Source organism: Lemur catta, chromosome 3, assembly GCF_020740605.2.
Source record: "Lemur catta isolate mLemCat1 chromosome 3, mLemCat1.pri, whole genome shotgun sequence".
Classification (NCBI taxonomy): domain Eukaryota; kingdom Metazoa; phylum Chordata; class Mammalia; order Primates; family Lemuridae; genus Lemur; species Lemur catta.
In genome coordinates, this window is record NC_059130.1 from 6,606,757 (window position 1) to 6,625,400 (window position 18,644).

Sequence of the window (18,644 nt, forward strand, 5' to 3'; positions counted from 1 at the left end):
TAACAACTATATTAAAGACTCATTTATTCCTCATAACTGTCATATAAAACAGACATATATTCAGTGCTTACTAAGAGAGAAACTCAGAAAAGTCACACAATTTGCTCAATGTCATACAACGATCTGTTTCACTGTGTAATTTTTCACTATGCTATCTATATTAGGCAATTTTTAGAGCCAAAACAAATAACTATCTCATATTAAGAAGAGTTTATTTCAACAAGATAATTCTTAGAACGAGAATCCAACATTAGATACATTTCTACAGAATCTCTACAACTATATAATTTGTCCTTGTGATTTTTCAAGTGTCCTTATAAACTTTCTTGACATTCTTCCCTTAAAAAAATCCTTAACATGTAAAGTAAACTTTAGAGCATCCATATCTAATTCTACAAGAAGGGAATATAACAATGTCTTTAAATTTGAATTTGCTGCCACCAATGAGAAAAGGTCTACTGAACACCAATTTAAAGACCAGGGTAATGTGGTTATAGGAAAACTCATTAAGGAAAATGCTGATCTTTAATTGTAATTGTCCAATTAAATAGAACAATTAGAAGAGAGCCATCTTCTTTGGTGTTCTGGTAAAAATGAATGCAGGCAGCAGGGAATTTAAAAAAATGTGATTGATTTTCCTGTAATCCCCAGGTTGTTTCTTTCAGAGCAGATAATCCTCATTCTGGCCAGCTATAATACAAGGAGGTTATATACCAACAGCTAACATTTAGATAATGGTAATCAGCTGACACTGTTCTAAATGCTTTATATATATTAACTTACATCATCCTCATGAGGAAAATACTATTATTACTATTTTCATCACCATTTTATAGACAATGAAAAAGAGGTTATTTTAACATATAAATATTACATATTCTTAAACTTCGACTTACGATTTTTAAAAAAGTGCTTGAAAATACTGTACTATTAGAGCATGGAAATCATGTTATATTATTTTATCTAATCCAAGAAGCTCTTGATTACATGTCCCACTACCTTTTCTGACAAAATGCTCCCAGTTACATCCTGATAAATGTTTTTTCACTTATAATTTTATTGAAAATATTATGTTGTATTTATTTAAATATCTTTATCACATGACAAAAATTTTAGTAACAGAAATCAGTTCATTTATTAAAAACTTTGTTAGAGTCAGACCTTACTGTTTTTCAACACAATATTGTTCTCTGTACCATCAAAATTGTTGGTGATACAGCATTTCATAAAGGAGTCCTGTATTGCCGTCTTCAAAACTTTTCTTTCAAGTTGCCAACACCCATTCTGAAAGTAATAATGCTGGTGCTTTTCTATTTGAATAAGATCATACTTTTATTTTTTCCTCAATTCAATTACATTTTGCTGAAATTTTAGTAGCTTCTGTTCAAAGACAACAGAATGTTTTTTTTAACAAATTGATCTTTCAATACTCTTAACAATTATTTTATATCATGTATAAATTTGGTCATTCCAGCCTGTCTTTGCTTTGAAATTTGTTTTATCTATTTCAGTGAATTTAGTAATTTCTCCTGCTTCAGGTGCATCACTTAGCATGTTGTAAGGTGTAGTTCCAATAACACACATAACTTGATGAGGTGAGTAAATTATAAATGGCTATGCCAAATTTGCATATGTACAGGCACTGACTGCTACGTTACAACTGACAGTTGACAAGAGTTGTAAGATGCACCCTAATTTCACATGCTAATGTTTAGAAAAATACGTATCTTCAATTTTGTGAAATGTATTACCTTAATTCACTGTATTGCTTCTCTGATTACATAAACACACCGGCCACACCCTGTCACTACCTTCACTATCCATAGCTTCCTCATTCTCCCTTTCTTTGCATACTTTAAGAGTAACATTTTTAATATCCCCAAACTTCAAGGAATAGAGATAGCTAGGTTCCTGGCACAGTGTTACCAAGAAAAATACTGTCTACTAACTAGTCTGCAAAAAAATAAAGATAAAAACTTGTGAGTTGTATTTAATCAAAAGTTGACCTGTTTTACTTCATACTTTTGTTCAGACCTCCTCCTGACATTCTATACCCCTCAGTGAACTCACTTACCCTATGTTTTGAGGAAATACACTACAAGAATGTGTTCAGTTCTTTCTAGATTTGTAAGGCATAATAATAAGCCTTAAATCAGGGGTTTAAGACTATGTTGCTAATTTCAAAACTTGTGATTATTTAATCATCAATCCTTTGCTCTTCCCTAACAAAACTGGTAAAAAGGGTTAAGCAAAGTTTAGAATTAGAATTCAACTGTATTTTTGTATCTCCATCATAAAAAATAATTAACTATAATATTTTAGAGAGTGACCATTAAAATTTTGATATTTATCTCTTTAAAATCTTTATCTTTATAGTCTTTGCTAAATTTTTTAAAGTTCTACTTTAATACTATTTGTTCTCTGAATATGTCATACAGAAGCAATCAAAAGACAGTATAATTTTTCAAAGTGGCTAAACAACTTACAGATAATAGAGGCTAGAGATTAAAAAACAAAAGGAACATTCTAATTAAAACTAAAATCTCAAATTTAAATCTTTAACAATCTTTCTTAACAAACTAAGTCATTCTCTTTTCTTAATAAACTAAAGGGGAAAAAATTCTCCAAGAATTTGTTCTATAATTACATTTTTAAATAAAATTTTTTAAACTGATGTTTTGTTTTATCTCTGGTATTTATCTCTTTGAGGTATTTTAGAAATGTTAGTATTTAAAGTATTTAAAGTATTTTAAGGTATTTTAGAAATTAGAGGAAATATATGCAGTAAATCTCAGTTCATTTATTTACTGATACATCTAAATATGTTTAGTACATAATATTCTGCTGTTGTAAGAAATTAAAAATATATAATTCTAAAAATCTACAAGAAAAGACAAGAAGATGAATAGTGAAATTGTATGGTGTAAAATGTGATTAGATGTCATTTTAAGGGCACTGTATTCCTTTAAGAATATGTCATATTATAACTATATCAATTACAATTGGGTTTGACTCTGTAACTGAAATCCAATTTCAGTAACCTAAGACACAGGTACTCCATTTTTAACCTGAGTCTTCCAAGGGCATCTTAGGAAACATCTTCATTTCTGTCAACAGAAGCAGCAAAAGGGACATGGAAAATCACATGTGGGAGGGTTTTGTGGGCCAGACCTGGAGCACAGATCACTTTCATATTCCACTAGCTAGAACTCAGTCACATGACCACTTCTAACAGCAAGGGAAACTGGGAATGTCTGTCAGCTGAGAAAGAAGAGGAGGTTATGATTTGGGTTAGCATTTAGCAGATGTGTCATTTTTCCTCAGAGGATTTTTGTGATCATTAAATATATATTAATATATAGGGAGCACTTTTAACAATTTCTGATTCATAGTAACTGCTCAATTGTGTTTGTAATTATTAATATTATTTTCAGTTCTTTCCCCATATTCAAATTCCCGTTAACTCAGAATAACTGTCTAATTAAGAGCATTTAAAAAAGAGTATTTCCCTATTTCTTTTGTTTCTCCAAGTATTGCTGATCCATGGTAGTTCACTAAAAAGATCTAGTTGGCTGAAATATAAATTTAACTTTGTATGAAATTTCTACACTTCCATTGAACGTATTATTGTATGCCTATCTAGATTAACTATCCTAAACATTAAAAAATCTCATATTTATATTACATATAAATTTTATGATAAAGTAGAAGATAAACATAAACTGATCTTTGGTAGATTAAACATTTTATTTGTAGCACATACAATAGGAGTATTATTTATTATTCCAGTCCCTGACATTTTAATATAACAATTTAGGGAAAAAAAATGCCAAAACTAGTGTAACTAAGTTAGATAAGATAGTGATAAAGGAATTCACAAGAAAAGTTTCCCTATTAAAGTGAATTTGCAATTGATAGCAAAGTACTAAAAAGCTCCATTTACTTAAATGCTTATCTTGTTAAATATTACTGTCCTTGGAACTTGTGATTAAACAATTCTTCTTGGCAGCAGTTCAATATGGAAATTAGTGTAACTATATCTTATTTTATCCCTCTAAAAAGTACATTATAAAGTTTTCATGTTGTATTCTGAAATCACAAACCATTAACTATCTCAGCATGCTATTAAATGGGACATTTCAATTCAGAATGTGGCTCTAATGATCTCTTAAATGAACTTATCTCAAGTAAATTAAATAGTAACCAAGAGCATTTGTTTGATAAACAATATTTTAAGTATATTATTAAATAGAAAAGAACACGTGTGGCAATCACTAAAAAAAAAGAGCTAAATTTTTTAAGCTATAAAAACTATACACAGTTCTTTAAGTTATAACTTTAAAGGACCAACTATGACATTTTAAAAGTAGCCTCACTATTTGACAAAACGGATAATAATTGATGTAGGGCAAAACTAAAGACAATCTGAGTAGATCCTCAAATTTTATGTACTATCAATGGCCTTCAGCCAAAGACCACCAGGGACACATTTATAGTTGAACAAGTTAGGTTTATTACTTGTTGTAGTGAGAGACAGTATGCACACTATGGAGAACTGTGAGCTTTTTCAGTAAGGGGGTGTCAGGACTTTGCTTAGATGATTTTGGGGAGAATCAAGCATAGATGCCCTGAACTGGGTTCTGTCAGAATGTGCAGACAATTTTATCACTGGCTATCTCAATAAATCTAACCTATAGAGAAAAGGCAGACTTGAGTGAAGCTAAAGCTGTAACTGGTAAAGAAGCAACAGTCACTCATAATAGCAATGAGAGGGAAATGTTTACTATCTTTAGCTTCTACATTACGTTTTGTGATCAGACATGATTACAAAGTGGGCCTGTTTTTGTTTTGCCGCATCACGGTCACAGAGGCCATGTCTGATGTTTGTGTTCCATGAAATTACTCTATGCTTAACAGGAGAACACTAAGATTTAGCTGGGAACGTCTGATGTTCTTTTCTTTTACATGACTAGTTGAAATTTCACTTAAAAGCAGAAGAATGAGTCAGAGAGATTTGCAGAACGGGAAGCCATAGTCCAAGCACAAGCAGCAGCACTTTGAAGCTGGCTCTGAGATGTAGGCATCCATGTGCAATGACTGGGGAAGAAAGATTCCTCTAGGAGTTAAGGACAATGCCCAACTGACAGCCAGCATGGAAATAAGGACCTCAGTCCTACAACCCTAGGAATTAAACTCTATGAACTACTTGAATGAGCTTGGAAGTAGAATTTTCCTAAAGCCTTAACATAAGAATCCAGCCAGCCAACACACTGATTTTGGCCTCATGAAGTCCAGAGCAGAGAAACCAGCTAAGCCAATCCCGACACCTGAACTATGGAATTAAGAAATAATTAATTTGTATTGTTTTAAGTCACTAAATCTGTGGTAATTTGTTACAGCAGTAATAGAAAACAGTTAAATAATACATCATCATAGACCACCTACCTCCCCGCTACCCAAGTTGAGGTTTCAGATGATTACAGCTACGTAAGGGTCCCAGCTAAGCCTAACTCGATCGCTGATCCACAGAACTATTTGATGTTTTAAGCCACCAAGATTCTGGGTCATTTGTTAGGCCATAATAAATAATACAGAAGTAAGTACTGAAAATTGGAGTCTGATGTATTAAAAATCTAAAGCAAATGGCACTGGCTTTAGAATTGGGTGAAGGGTGGAGCCTTGAAAAGTAGACAGGAAAACTATTAATGAAGGGTGAGAAAACTACTATAGGAAGCTAGAAGCTGAAACCACGTACCTAGACGATATATCCCAGTGAAAGTATATATACTGAGAAGAATACAATCAGATCTCTGAGAAACAGAAACATTTAAGGGGTACAGAGAGAAGAAAGTTATGTGTAAAGATTGACAGATAGTGTTTGAGGAAGTAGACCAGTAACCAGGAAAGAGTGATTTAAGCAAATCAAGTAGAGGCCAGAAAGTTGCTTGTGAGAAATCTGACAGTATGTACTTCAGGCTTTAAAAATATGTGCAATATTTGACCTATATTAATAATTACACTTTTGGCAAATTACTCTAAGGAAAACCATAACACTTTTTAAATATCCAAAGAAAATTTCAAAACAACCTAAACCTAAAACAGTACAGTACCGATTAAATAAATAATGACACAGCCATACTGTGAAATCATCATATATTTAAAATGGGATTCGGAATATGCTAGCCCAAAATATGGCAATATAGCATTTCAGGAAACAATAGAAGCAGGAAGGTCACTCGAACACCTTCTCTCTCTCCTCTCTCTTGTTTCTCTGAAGCAAGCCATAAAACCTATTCGACCTTCCCCCGAAGTAGGTAATAATACCCTCATACCTAAAAATGTCCTCTCTATACCTGGAAGAAAGAAATGATATCTTTGAAGACACAGAGGTGTCAAGAAAAATCTAAACAGGTCTTGTAAGATCCCCTCAGTTTATTACTATTAGATCATATCCTTTTGCCCTCCAATCATACATCTGCACAACTATAAAAATCTATAAACTATAAAATCTACAGATTTCCTTGTTTCTTTGGGTCTTCCTTTCTGAAGGCTCCATGTCGCATAAAACTTATATTAAATAAATCTGTATGCTTTTCTCTTGTTCATCTGTCATTTGTTGTAAGGATTTCATCCATGCGCTTTGCAATGGGTGAGGAAAAGATATTACTTTTTCTCATGTATAAAAATATGTCTATATGAATGTGTATATCAGAAAAAAAATTAAAAGTATATACAATGAAAGGGTAATGGTAATCATTTGAATAGTAGGATAATTGTTGATTTTTATTTTCTCCTTTCATTGGTATTTTCAAATTTTCCTATTACAAATATACAAAAGCCAAGTTTTTTTCAGTTAATATCAATGAAAAAAAGGTGTTCACTTGACCTAGCATTCAACAGTTTATTGCCAATTTAAGAAAAACCATTTTATTTCAATTTGAGAAATCCATGGAGTTAACTAATCAAGAAAATGTAGGTACAGAACTTGACCACTGCCAAGCGTATAGTAACTGAGTAAACACTCAAATCAATGAGCACCAGTTAAAAATTTTAGCAAAGGATGACAATATCCATATTCTAGCAGACAGGGTTTGGATTCCAGTTGCCTTCAGCAAGTCCTTTAATCTCTTTCAATCTCAGTTTCCTTATCTATAACTTAGGAGTAGGAAATATCTACATGCACGTTGTCAGACAGCAAAGAATTAAATTTTATAATACAAACAAAACCCAATCCCCAAGGCTTAGCTTACAAATATTTCTGAATGGATGAATAAAGGATTGGAGAGAGCAAACCTATACGGCCCTTACAAGAAGCTTGGCTGTGAAGTGAAGGCATGGGTGTGGTTGGGGTACACAGAACTGAGGGAGAGTGTTTTCAAGACAGGAGAAATTAAATACATTCATTTATTTTCTGGAGAGAAGGAAACAGTGAAGAGTGAGAAATGAAGCTATGAAAAGAGAAATGAGAATTCATTCCTGAAACTATATCCTTGACGAAATGGGAGTGGCTGGGATTTAAAGCATAGGAAAGACATTTACCTGAGTCATCTTTCCTGTGAGACAGGAGGTAAGGATGGGCATCAACATGGATGCCCACGGATGCCCAAACTCAAATCTTTATGAAAAGATTTTCTTAGAGTGTCCCACCTTGAGTGAGCTTCTATGTGAAGCTTGGAGAATATCAATATTTGATTGACAAGTTTGTAAGCATCTATTGTCATTATTATCATTTCCTGTTCTCCTTAGTATATTAATAAAAGCATCTCTTTCCAAAAGGACACTTAGAAAGACAGTTCATTGAATAAAAAAAAAAATGAGAGAAGACATTTACTTACTTGAGTAGTACCTTATTCAAACACCTTACCCAAAAATTACTGCTAAATCCCAGATATTTTTACACAATTAAGCCTCAGTAATTTGAATTCCCACTTTATATAAACACTGGTTAACACAACATATGTGCTTGTTCCCTTAGCATTTTAAATTAACATTTTGAACACTTTAAATTTTTTGAGTTCCATAAAAGGAACATTTTTAAGGTATTTTTGGCAGGTGCTTTGGCTAGTTTCACTGAATCTATTCATTAATACAAGGCAGCATTTTCCACTGGCTGCAGACCAAACTGAAGGTAAAATTTACTGGGTAAACAGTTATGTTTACTTGTCATGGTAAATTATTATATTTGTGGTTGATCTAGTTCACTATACATAATAGCTTTGTATGATAAAAAAATTAATAAAAGGCATATAGGAGACAAGATAGATGGTCAGTGATATGTCAATGACAATATAACACTGTGAGGTCTTAAAGGGAATTATAATTTATGTATTTACATTGCAATTATCATTATCATCATCATCATCATCATCATCATCATCACCCTCATCATTTTACTTTCACGTGGAATAGAAGTTTCTCCTAAAACACACATATGAACATACTTCATATTTAATAGCTATTTTGGTTATGTCCCTTGTATTAATCAGGGTTTTCCAGAGAAACAGAAGCAATAGGGTATGTGTGTGTGTGCATGTGTGTGTGTGTAAACAGTATATAGAATATACAGAAAGAGATTTATTTAAGGAATTTGCTCATGAGATTATGCAGGCTATCAAGTACAAAATCTGCAGGGTGGGCCACGAGAGAGCAATGCTGCAGTCCAAGTCTGAAGGCCATGTGCTGCAGAATTCCCTTTTGCTTGAGATCATCAGTCTGCTCTATTCAGGCCTTCAACTGATTGCATGAGGTCTACCCACGTTACATCGAGCAATCTGCTTTATTCAAAGTCCAGTGATTTAAATGTTATTATCCCACAAAAACACTCTCACAAAACATTCAGAATGACGTCTGACAACATATCTGCGCTCCATGGCTCAGCAGAGTTGACACATAAAAGTTAGCCATCACACCCCTCCAATTAAGGTATTCGTTACAATTAAATAATCAATGTTAATGCAACTTCAAAAATTGGACTGGAAAACACAAACCTGTGAGAAAAAGCTGGGTGCAACAAGTCAGTACCGGGGAGAAAACTGTCAGATACCCATCCCGACCTCAATCATTTCTTCTAGACCAGATAGATAAGTCGTGTGCAAGGCCTGCCACCCTGCCTGTCTTTGATGTCAGCCCCTAATCACCAACCTCCATATGTACTGGGACAAGCCACCCAGTATTATTTCTTCCTCCAGCCTTATTAAAAAATGCAGCAGGTGGTATCCCGTCCTATATTTTTCCCCTTTTCTCTCCTCCCCTCTTCTTCTGTTCTTCCCCTCCTCTCCCCTCTTCTCCTTGAAGGTCCCCAAACCCAGAGATTTCTTTCACTTCACTTTCTTATGGCTGAGTAATAAACCTTTGAATTGCTTGCCGTCACTGGGACTGTTGAGATGTATTTGACATCTAATACCTTACATGAGCAGGAGTACATGAACTGCAACTGGCCTAGTTGGGCAAGGGCAGTAATAGCACCAAAAGCTTAACCATGACTACTCGTAGACAGTAGAGTGCAGAGAGTAAAATTTCTGGTTTTCACTCAACGCACAAGTACATTAACACATACTAATTTGATAATTTAAAAAATATTTAATTAAAAAATTAGGCCATCTAATTAGAGTAATTCAGATGAAAAGGATATGCAACCTGCATTTTTATGACATAAATTTCAAATAGAGTATTGACAATGGCTTACACAAGAGAGGAGTTTATTCTTACACCAGTTAAAGGCCCAGGCTGATATGGCAGCTGTGTTACACAAAGTAATCAAAGAGTCAGCCTCCTTCTATTTTGTGGTTTGCTCACCTCAGTTCCTAGATGCCTCACTACCATCTATCCAAATTTAGCTAGCAGTAAAAGGGAAAGAGGAAAGAAAAAGCATTTCCCTTTTCCTTAAGGGTATCACATAAAGATGGTAGAAGTTATGGATGCTGACATCCCGTATCCAGTACACAAACACACCTGGCCTGAAGAGAGACTGTCAACCTTCTTCTTTAGTCTAGGTGGCCTTGGGCCTGGTACAATGTGAAAAAGGTGGGTGGGGGGAATGGATGATAGGGCGTAAATAAGTAGCAGTGCTGACTACATATCTAAACTTCAGTTTAATAATTACATAGACATACACATGTGTGCATTTAATTTAATTTAACTTAATTTAATTTAACTCTGCCAATAAGGCACGCTAGATTCATTTGGATTATGACAAGTTGAAAGCACTGGAAAATTTCTCTATGGCTACAAAATAAACTCTGTGGTTTATTCATTAGTTATATGAACAAAAAAGAAATCTCTTCACAGATAAGTATCAGCTATTGCCACAGTTGTTCTTGTAACAACACCCCCCCCTTCACCCCGCAACAGCTCAGAGACAAAGAACAATAGTTACTTTTGCTCACAAATCTGTGTGCTAACTAGAGGTTGGCTGGTTTAGGTTGAGCTTGGCTCCAAGTTATAGGCAATGTCAAAATTCTGTGGGTCTTTCTTGGACCAGTGGGATCAAATGAGCTACCCAGGACATATTCTTTACATGACAACAGAAGCATGAGGGTAAGCTCAACTGCTTCATTATTTTTCAGGCTTTTACTTGCGTCATGTCTGTGTCTGCTAATAGTCCACAGGCCATCACTGAGCATATGTTCAAGTCCAAAATTAAGAGCTGAAGGAGTACCTCCTGCCCACCTTGACACATGACAAGGACATGGGTATATGTTACTATTATAAGCAAGTAAAAATCGGGGCCACTAAATCAATCTATTAAAAGATCTTATCGTACCATGTCACAGTGAATGTAATTTCACTTTGCATATTAGACCTATTCCTCTAAATTAAATAATTTGATACTTAGCTACCATTACATAGGAGGCATCGAGTTTTTTTCAAAAAATTTTAAGACACCTCCTGCTGTATAGAAAGATTCTGGTGAAAGATTACAACAAAGTAAAAAGCACTTTTAGCATATTGTGGTAGGCACAGTGGTAAAGATATGGAGAGGGCAATTACAGAGACATGAGGAGAGGCATCTATTCCAGCCTAGAGGAAAAGAAACGATATCTGGAAGATTTCCTGAAAGAGATGTCTTAAAAATCCCTGTAAAAGAAAGGAAATTCAATTCTATCAGTTATCTTTTGATGCATTAAAACTGCCAAAAAGACTCACAGGAATTTTGCGCACATCTTTCAGTTTCCTGGGGTGGTTCTGCTTCACATGTTTCTCACTCTGCTTATGGAGCCAGTAGCTAGGCAGGGCTATTCTTTTCATGGTGATGGCAAAGAGCTGGAGGGCAAGGCTGAAATCACAAAAACACATTGTGTCCTACCTTCTAAAATCCCACTGGCTAAGGCAAATCACATAATTGAGATCAACATCAAGGGGTAATGAAGGAAGTATACTTCTCTTTTTGTGTGTGGGTAGAATGGAAAGGTTAACATGATGAATGATTATAGGGAAGGGGAGAATTGAAGCGAATAATTCAACCTACCATACACGTGAAAAAAATCACCAAAATCTAATTTTCTATAATGTTGAAAACGTCAAAAACAACTGCAGATACTCCTATGGGTAACAGTGATTGAAAAAAAGAGGAAGCATTTATGTTTATCTACACCATAGAAAGTCAAGCTGTTGGAGAAACTGGACAATGGTGTAAGTGTGAAACATCTTACAGAAGAGTACGGTGTTGGCATGACCATTATATATGACCTGAAGAAAGAGAAGGATAAACTATTAGTGCTCTATGCTGAAAGTGGAGAACAGAATTTAATGAAATATAAAAATACATTACATAAAGCTAAAAATGAAGATCTTGAGTGTGTACTGAAAATATTGACCCATGAGCGTCACAGTGAACACCTGCCACTTAATGGTGTGCTGATCAAGAAACAAGCAAAGAACTACAATGACCCCCAAATTGAAGGGAACTGTGAATATTCAATAGGCTGGTTGCAGAAATTTAAGAAAATGAGGATTAGTGCCCTTACAAAACAGGCCCTAGATAGCTGCCTTGCACCTTCCACCATGTGATGACACAGTGTGAAGGAACCATCTATGAGCCAGAAAATGGGACCTCACCAGATACTGAGTCTGCTGGTGCCTCGATCTTCAACTTCCCAGATTCCCAAACTCATTAAGTTTTTATTGTTTATGAGCTACCCAGTTTATGGTATTTTATTAAAGCAGTCTGAATGAACTAAGACAAGAGGAAAGGATGGGAAAAAAATATTTCCTTTAGTAGCTAAAAGAATCTTAACCATAGTTCTTTCTTTTAGCCAATAATATGTCACATCAAGGCACAAAGGAAAAAAGAATATTAAAAAATACTTTATTTTTTAAGTCTACTTGATTCAGTAGCTAATTTTTTCAAAAAGTAAATTAGAAAATAATTCTTTCTAAATATTACTATAACAACTATTATTGTCTTAAAGTACTATTATTCATTTTTACATACCTGCAATTTTAACACATTTTGGTAAATTTAACTTACCAAGGCATATATATCTATTCAACCAATTCTAAGTAATTTATGTTTATAAAATTAATTTTAATAATTCAAAAATATGATCCTTTAAAGGATGATTATCTAATTTGTAGGCTCCTTGACACTTTTTGTTCTTTTATACCAGAAGACTTTTGATAATTTTGCTAAAGAAAGGAGAAGTTGGACAGGCACAATAGCATGGAACCTAACAGTTTCTATTCCCAAGATTATATATTAAGAGTTGAAAGGGAACCAAAAGGGACAGGTACTTCACATAAATGTAGAGTGACCAATAATCAGAAAAAAAAAACAAGGTCCTTGCTCAAGAATGGAAAACATAGGGTCTAACTCCCAGCCTAAATTAAAACATGTTTTGGAACCAGCACATAAAGGATTTGATGTTGAAAGAATAAGAAAAATCTGTTAATAATGAATATATTAAGAGATCTTTCTAAATATTTTTTAATAGAAAAGTACAGGTATAGTAACAAGGGCTCCATGGAATAACAGAAATGCTAAAATGCATTGCTATGCAAAAGATGAGCTAGTCAGGAGGATAGAGTATATAATGGAATGAAGACAAATAAAATATAGGCAATTCTTATTTTATGATTAAACTTTCATCCTCCTATCATCCTACTAGTCTAAAAATCACATACATGACAGTTTCCCCAGTTTGGGGCCCTCATTCTTCAGTTTCTGAAGGCTTAAAGCAGACAATATTTTGCCTTGCTTAGAACAAACTTGCCATCTAGTGAAAATAACTGGTAACTACAGAATGTGAGAATATGCCCAGCACACTCAAACATACATGCACTACCTCAAAACTTAAACTATCTTTTTCTTTTTGAAAATTCAAGGAATATTTATAAAGTTCCTCTTATTAACTGTCATTTGGAGATACAATGATGGTCAAAAATTAACATGGCTCTTAAAAGTACAGGGGAGAAGATAGACGTCATTCAAATAATCACCAATTATATGTAAAAATGACAACAAATATAACAACTTCTATAGCACTATGTGCCATATTAATTCATCCAATATGCATAACAAGCCTATGAGGTATACATATTATTATCTCTATTTTACAGATTTGAAAATTGAGGCACACAGATTTAGTAACTTACCCTAAGTCACACAACAGAGCAGGAATATAAACCACAGATACCGATCCAAAATCTGTGCTTTTAGCCAGCTCTGAATGTAAAACTGAAAGTGTGATAAATGCAATAAAGATACATATATGATTGGACAACCTTCATTCATTCATTTCTTCATTTGTTTACTAATTTGTTCAATAAGTATCTGTTGAGTACCTACAATGTGTCCAGTACTATTTTGGGACAGAGGATAAAGTAACAAACATGACAAAGGCCCTAACCTCATAGAGCTTATATCATAAACACACACACATTAATATATATTTCTAAGCTGTTATATGACAAGAAGTTAATATGGTAGAGTAAGTGATTAATGATCAGTAAGTGAGGAGGAACACTATTTCCAGAGCAGTCATGAAAGTCCTCTCTGAGGAAAGGACATCTGAATAAAGACTGAATAAATGTGAAGGATATGAGCATCCAGAAGAAGAATGTTAGAGAGAGAACAAATGGATAGGACATTCGGAGGGATTCTATTTTTTGTTTGACAACCTCACCCCTACTGTAGCAAGAGTGACTAAAGGGACATGCTCATGAAGCAGGGTAGTAGGACATAAGATTATAGAAGTACCTAGAAAGGCTTTGTATGACAAGATAAATACTTTAGATTTTATTCCAATTGTAATGAGAAACCAATTAAAGATTTCAAAAAGGGAAGTAATGTGATATAATTTATGTTTTTAAAGAACACACTGGTTATTGTGAGAAGAGAAGACTGTAAAGTACCTAGAGTAGAAGCAAGGAAACTGATCAAAAGCCTCTTCCAACTTTCCAGGTAAGAGATGATGATGAAGAGATAATGATGAAATCTAATAGTCAATCAAAACAAATTTGCAAATAATTATTTAACAGTGAAACTATAAGTGACATAACAGAAGGCAAAGAGTATACAGGAAATCAAATGAAAGGTCACAGTAAGATAAGGATCAAGAAAATCATTATGGGGTGGCATATGTAGCAAATCTGAGTATAAAGACACAAGAATATGTGGATGTCTTCAAGGTGTAAATAGTTCAGCTTCAATATAGCATAAGGTGAACATAAGGGTGAAACAGGAATCAAATGGAAAAACTAAAAGGATTAGGGTATAAAAATTAATCCCTTCTTTATTTTTATTTGTTTTCTCTGCTTTCTTATACAGCTTCCAGGAGAGATCTACCACAACTGTTACACACTGGTTTCTACGTAATGTGGTATACAGGACTTTTTAATGTCTTCAAGATTGTTGTGCACAGAAAATGTTGTGCAGACATTACTAATAAATCTGCTCAAAGACCACCAGACTATGACAGATCTACGGTCTGAAAAAGTTAGGGTTACTAATTTGCTACAGTAAGAGAGACCGCACGTAAGAGGAATAGCGGGACATTTCACCAATGAAGAGCTAGAATTCTAATTGGTTTTGGAGCAAAGTGGGATTTAAATAAAATTTAAATGAACAGTTCTTTGACAGGCTGAAAGCAAAGCAGAGGTGTATTTAACATCAGGCCCGGACTGAGAAGTGGGCATGGGGTCCTATTTCCTTGGAAACTATAAAATTAAGATGAATGTGGAATCATGTATTTGAAGACACATTATTCGAACCTTTGCACACCTGGGTAGAAAACTGAGGCTGCTTCACTGTGTCAAAGCACCCACATAGCTCAGCTCCCCAGGAAACAGTAGGATGTTCCCATCTCACTCACATGATTTCATAAAGCAAAGTTTCTGATAGTCTATGATTTTAGAGAAAAAACTTTTTCAGTGCTGTCACTGGAGTTAACTAACAAAAGAAGTCTTTTTACAGTTTTATGCCACTATAGCTTTTAACGTATTTATTAAAGTTTAATTTTATAAAGTCCCTTGGTTTTGCTATGACTCAGGAGTAAGCCTGTCTTGGGAATGAATGAGGAGGAGACCACAGGAACTTAAGAGAGATAAGTGGGGGAACACACTGTCATTTGCTCAGGCCACTTGTAAGCTGTTCCTAAGAACTTTGAGCCTTCCTGGAAAATAACTGACATCCAGACCAGCAAATCACCATAGGAGGTAGCAGGACTCACTCCAAGTGTATAGGGCCCTACCCAAGAGGTTTACCTGCTGGGGTGGGGTGAATGACATCAAGTGGTTAGAAAGAAAAACTGAAGAGGAATCACGTAAGTGGTCAGCCAGAGAGTACATCACTGGTATCATGAAACTATATAGCAGAGAGACTGCAGGGCCCTCTAAAGCAGCGGTCCCCAACCTTTTTTGGCACCAGGCACTGGTTTCATGGAAGACAATTTTTCCCCAGGGGTCGGGGGGCGGGGGTAGGTTGGGATGGGTGGACCGGCTGTAAATACAGATGAAGCTTCATGAAGCTTCCCTTGCTCTCCCTCTGCTCACCTCCTACTGTGTAGCTCCTCACCACCACCACCACCACCACTTCCCAAGATTCCTGGACAATTTTTTCCACGGGTGTAGGGAGGGATGGGGGGAAAGTGGTAGTGGCGGCAGAGTTCTGAGGCCTGGTCCCTAACAGGCCACAGACCAGTATCGCAGCTCTAAAGGACAACTAAAGTGCCCCATTTATTTGGTTGTCTGCCAAGAGAGGACATTAACACCCAAGAGAGAACTACCTCTTTTCCCAAAGGATTCTCAAACAGGAAGAGAAGGAGGTGAAGGAACAGTTTCCTTCACCACTACAGGTTTTCTAAGCTTAGAGAAATATTTAAGCTTAGAAGTGAGATTAGTATTTAAAATTTGACTGAAAGGGAATCTTTATTATAAATAAAAGACTATTTAAATTCAAAATCAATAGGAAAGCTAAGCATTATGGCAGAGAAGGGAGATCCAATAAAGCATATTTGAAGCTATAAAATAAAGGATTTTTTTGTTTTTGTTTCTTTGAATTTTTTTTCTGGCAGGTCCATTAAATCCAGCTAATTCAACCATTCATCAAATTGGTTACATACAGATGCTTTTACTTCTATAAGATATATTTGAAAAGCGGAATTGCGGGGTCAAAAAACACGTTTACATTTTATCCAAACAAATATTAAGATTTACTTTTCCAAAAACTTGTGACAAAAATTTGCCCTCACATACACACCATTAGATTTTATGGCTTTGTAAAATGTTTTCCAGTTTGATAGCTGAGAATTAGTATCTTCTTGTGGGGTCTAAATGGCATTCCCCTTACTATGAGTGAGATTAAACATCTTCCCATATATTAATGGGCTGTCTGGATTTCTTTTACTTGAAAATTACCTGTTTATATTCTTTACAATTTTTTTCTATAAATTTGTCTTTCTTTTCCCAATAATTCTGGTAACAACTATATTTTCTGACACTTTAGCATTTGTCTGCAATTTAATTTTTACATATTATATGAGAGGGTAGTCTAGCATTGTCATCTTACAGAAAGACAACTATTTATGCTAGTACCGTTTATTGGTGGGATCATTTTCTCTAGGCATCTTCTGAAATGTTTAATACATTTCAATTTTTTGATTGACTAATAAATATTTAAATGTATAGGCTTATATATAGGAAAACAGCCTTCCAGGTGGCATACATTTTAAAAATGTACATGATAAAAAATGGATTACTAATTATAAATGGAGTAAAGAAATATTTTAGAACACAGATATTTTTCTGGTGCTACTTCCCATGGCTGGATTTCATGGCAGAATAGCAAACATAAGCAAGTTATATCCCATTATAAAAGGTTGATTGCCCTAGCAATAGCCAAAAGTTCATATAAATCCAACCTCTGTTCACTTGTTATTTAAAGGCAAGGAATAAACCTATAAATGACTACACATAAAATCCACACAGTCATCTATCAATAAGTAACAAAAAAATAATGACATTTTATCTTTCTAATAATTTTGCATAGAAATCTTTGAGTTGGTTTCTTAAAGTTGTCATATAAACCAATGCATATATAATCCCTGGCTGTCAGCATGATGTATTTTATTTTCTTGTGAATAACACTGACGTACATGTTTTAACATTAGTGATCATTAATCTGTTTGTAAGGCACTATGTTAATGATTGGAGGATACAAAGATGAATATAGCAATTCCTTCTTCAAGCAGTTTATCATTAATAATTACATTATATACACAATTAATAATAAAATCTATATATGGTAACTTCTATGACAGGTGAAAACTACTATAATAATAAATGGGATGAAGACATAAATTCTGCCTTAGGAAAAAGAAAAAAGTCTTTGATGATGGTTGTTTTAAGTTACTAAGTTTCGGGGTAGCTTATTATACAGCAACAACCAAATCACTGAAAAATCTAGTCTCCAGTCTTTCAGCCCCTGCAATACAGAGAAAAGAAAAGAAGAAGCAGAGATGGTGCTGACTGAAAATAGACAATTTACTGAGAAGGTCCCATTTGAGCACCTGAAGAAAGCCAGAGAGCTAACCATGCAGATATCTGTGGGAAAAGCACTCCTGAAAGAGAGAACAGCAAGTGCAAAGATCTCAGTCATGGGTCTGAAGAGTTCAAGAACAGCCAAGAGGTCAGTGTGTCTATAGTAGAGTAAAAGAAGAGAAGAATAGATGAAGTCAGAAAAGCAATATATTGGGGAAGTCAGATCATGTAAGGTCTTATACATAAGAAGAATTTCAGCTTTTATTCTAACTAAGAGGAAAAGCCACTGCAGGGTTTTAAGGATTTAACAGAATCACTCTGGCTGTGATAAAAACATATTGAAGAAGTATATTTTCAATCATGATAGAATGGACTTTGGTATGGTAAAAATTAATCCTAAAATATCAGTGCCTTTAACATAAAAAGTTATTTCCTAATTAGGAAAAGTTTGGTGAGAGTCAGGCAATTCTGTAAGGAAGTTGTCATTGATGTGGTGACTTGGTATTCTAGCCTATGTTTATCTTGCAGCTCTACCACCTCAGTATGTGGCTGCCTTGCCTGGTCACCATTTTCATACCCACTTTTCTGTGCTAGTCTGAAATTGAAACATATTTTCACTGACATACCATTAACCAGAATGAATCACAAAGTCCCACCTAACAACAAGG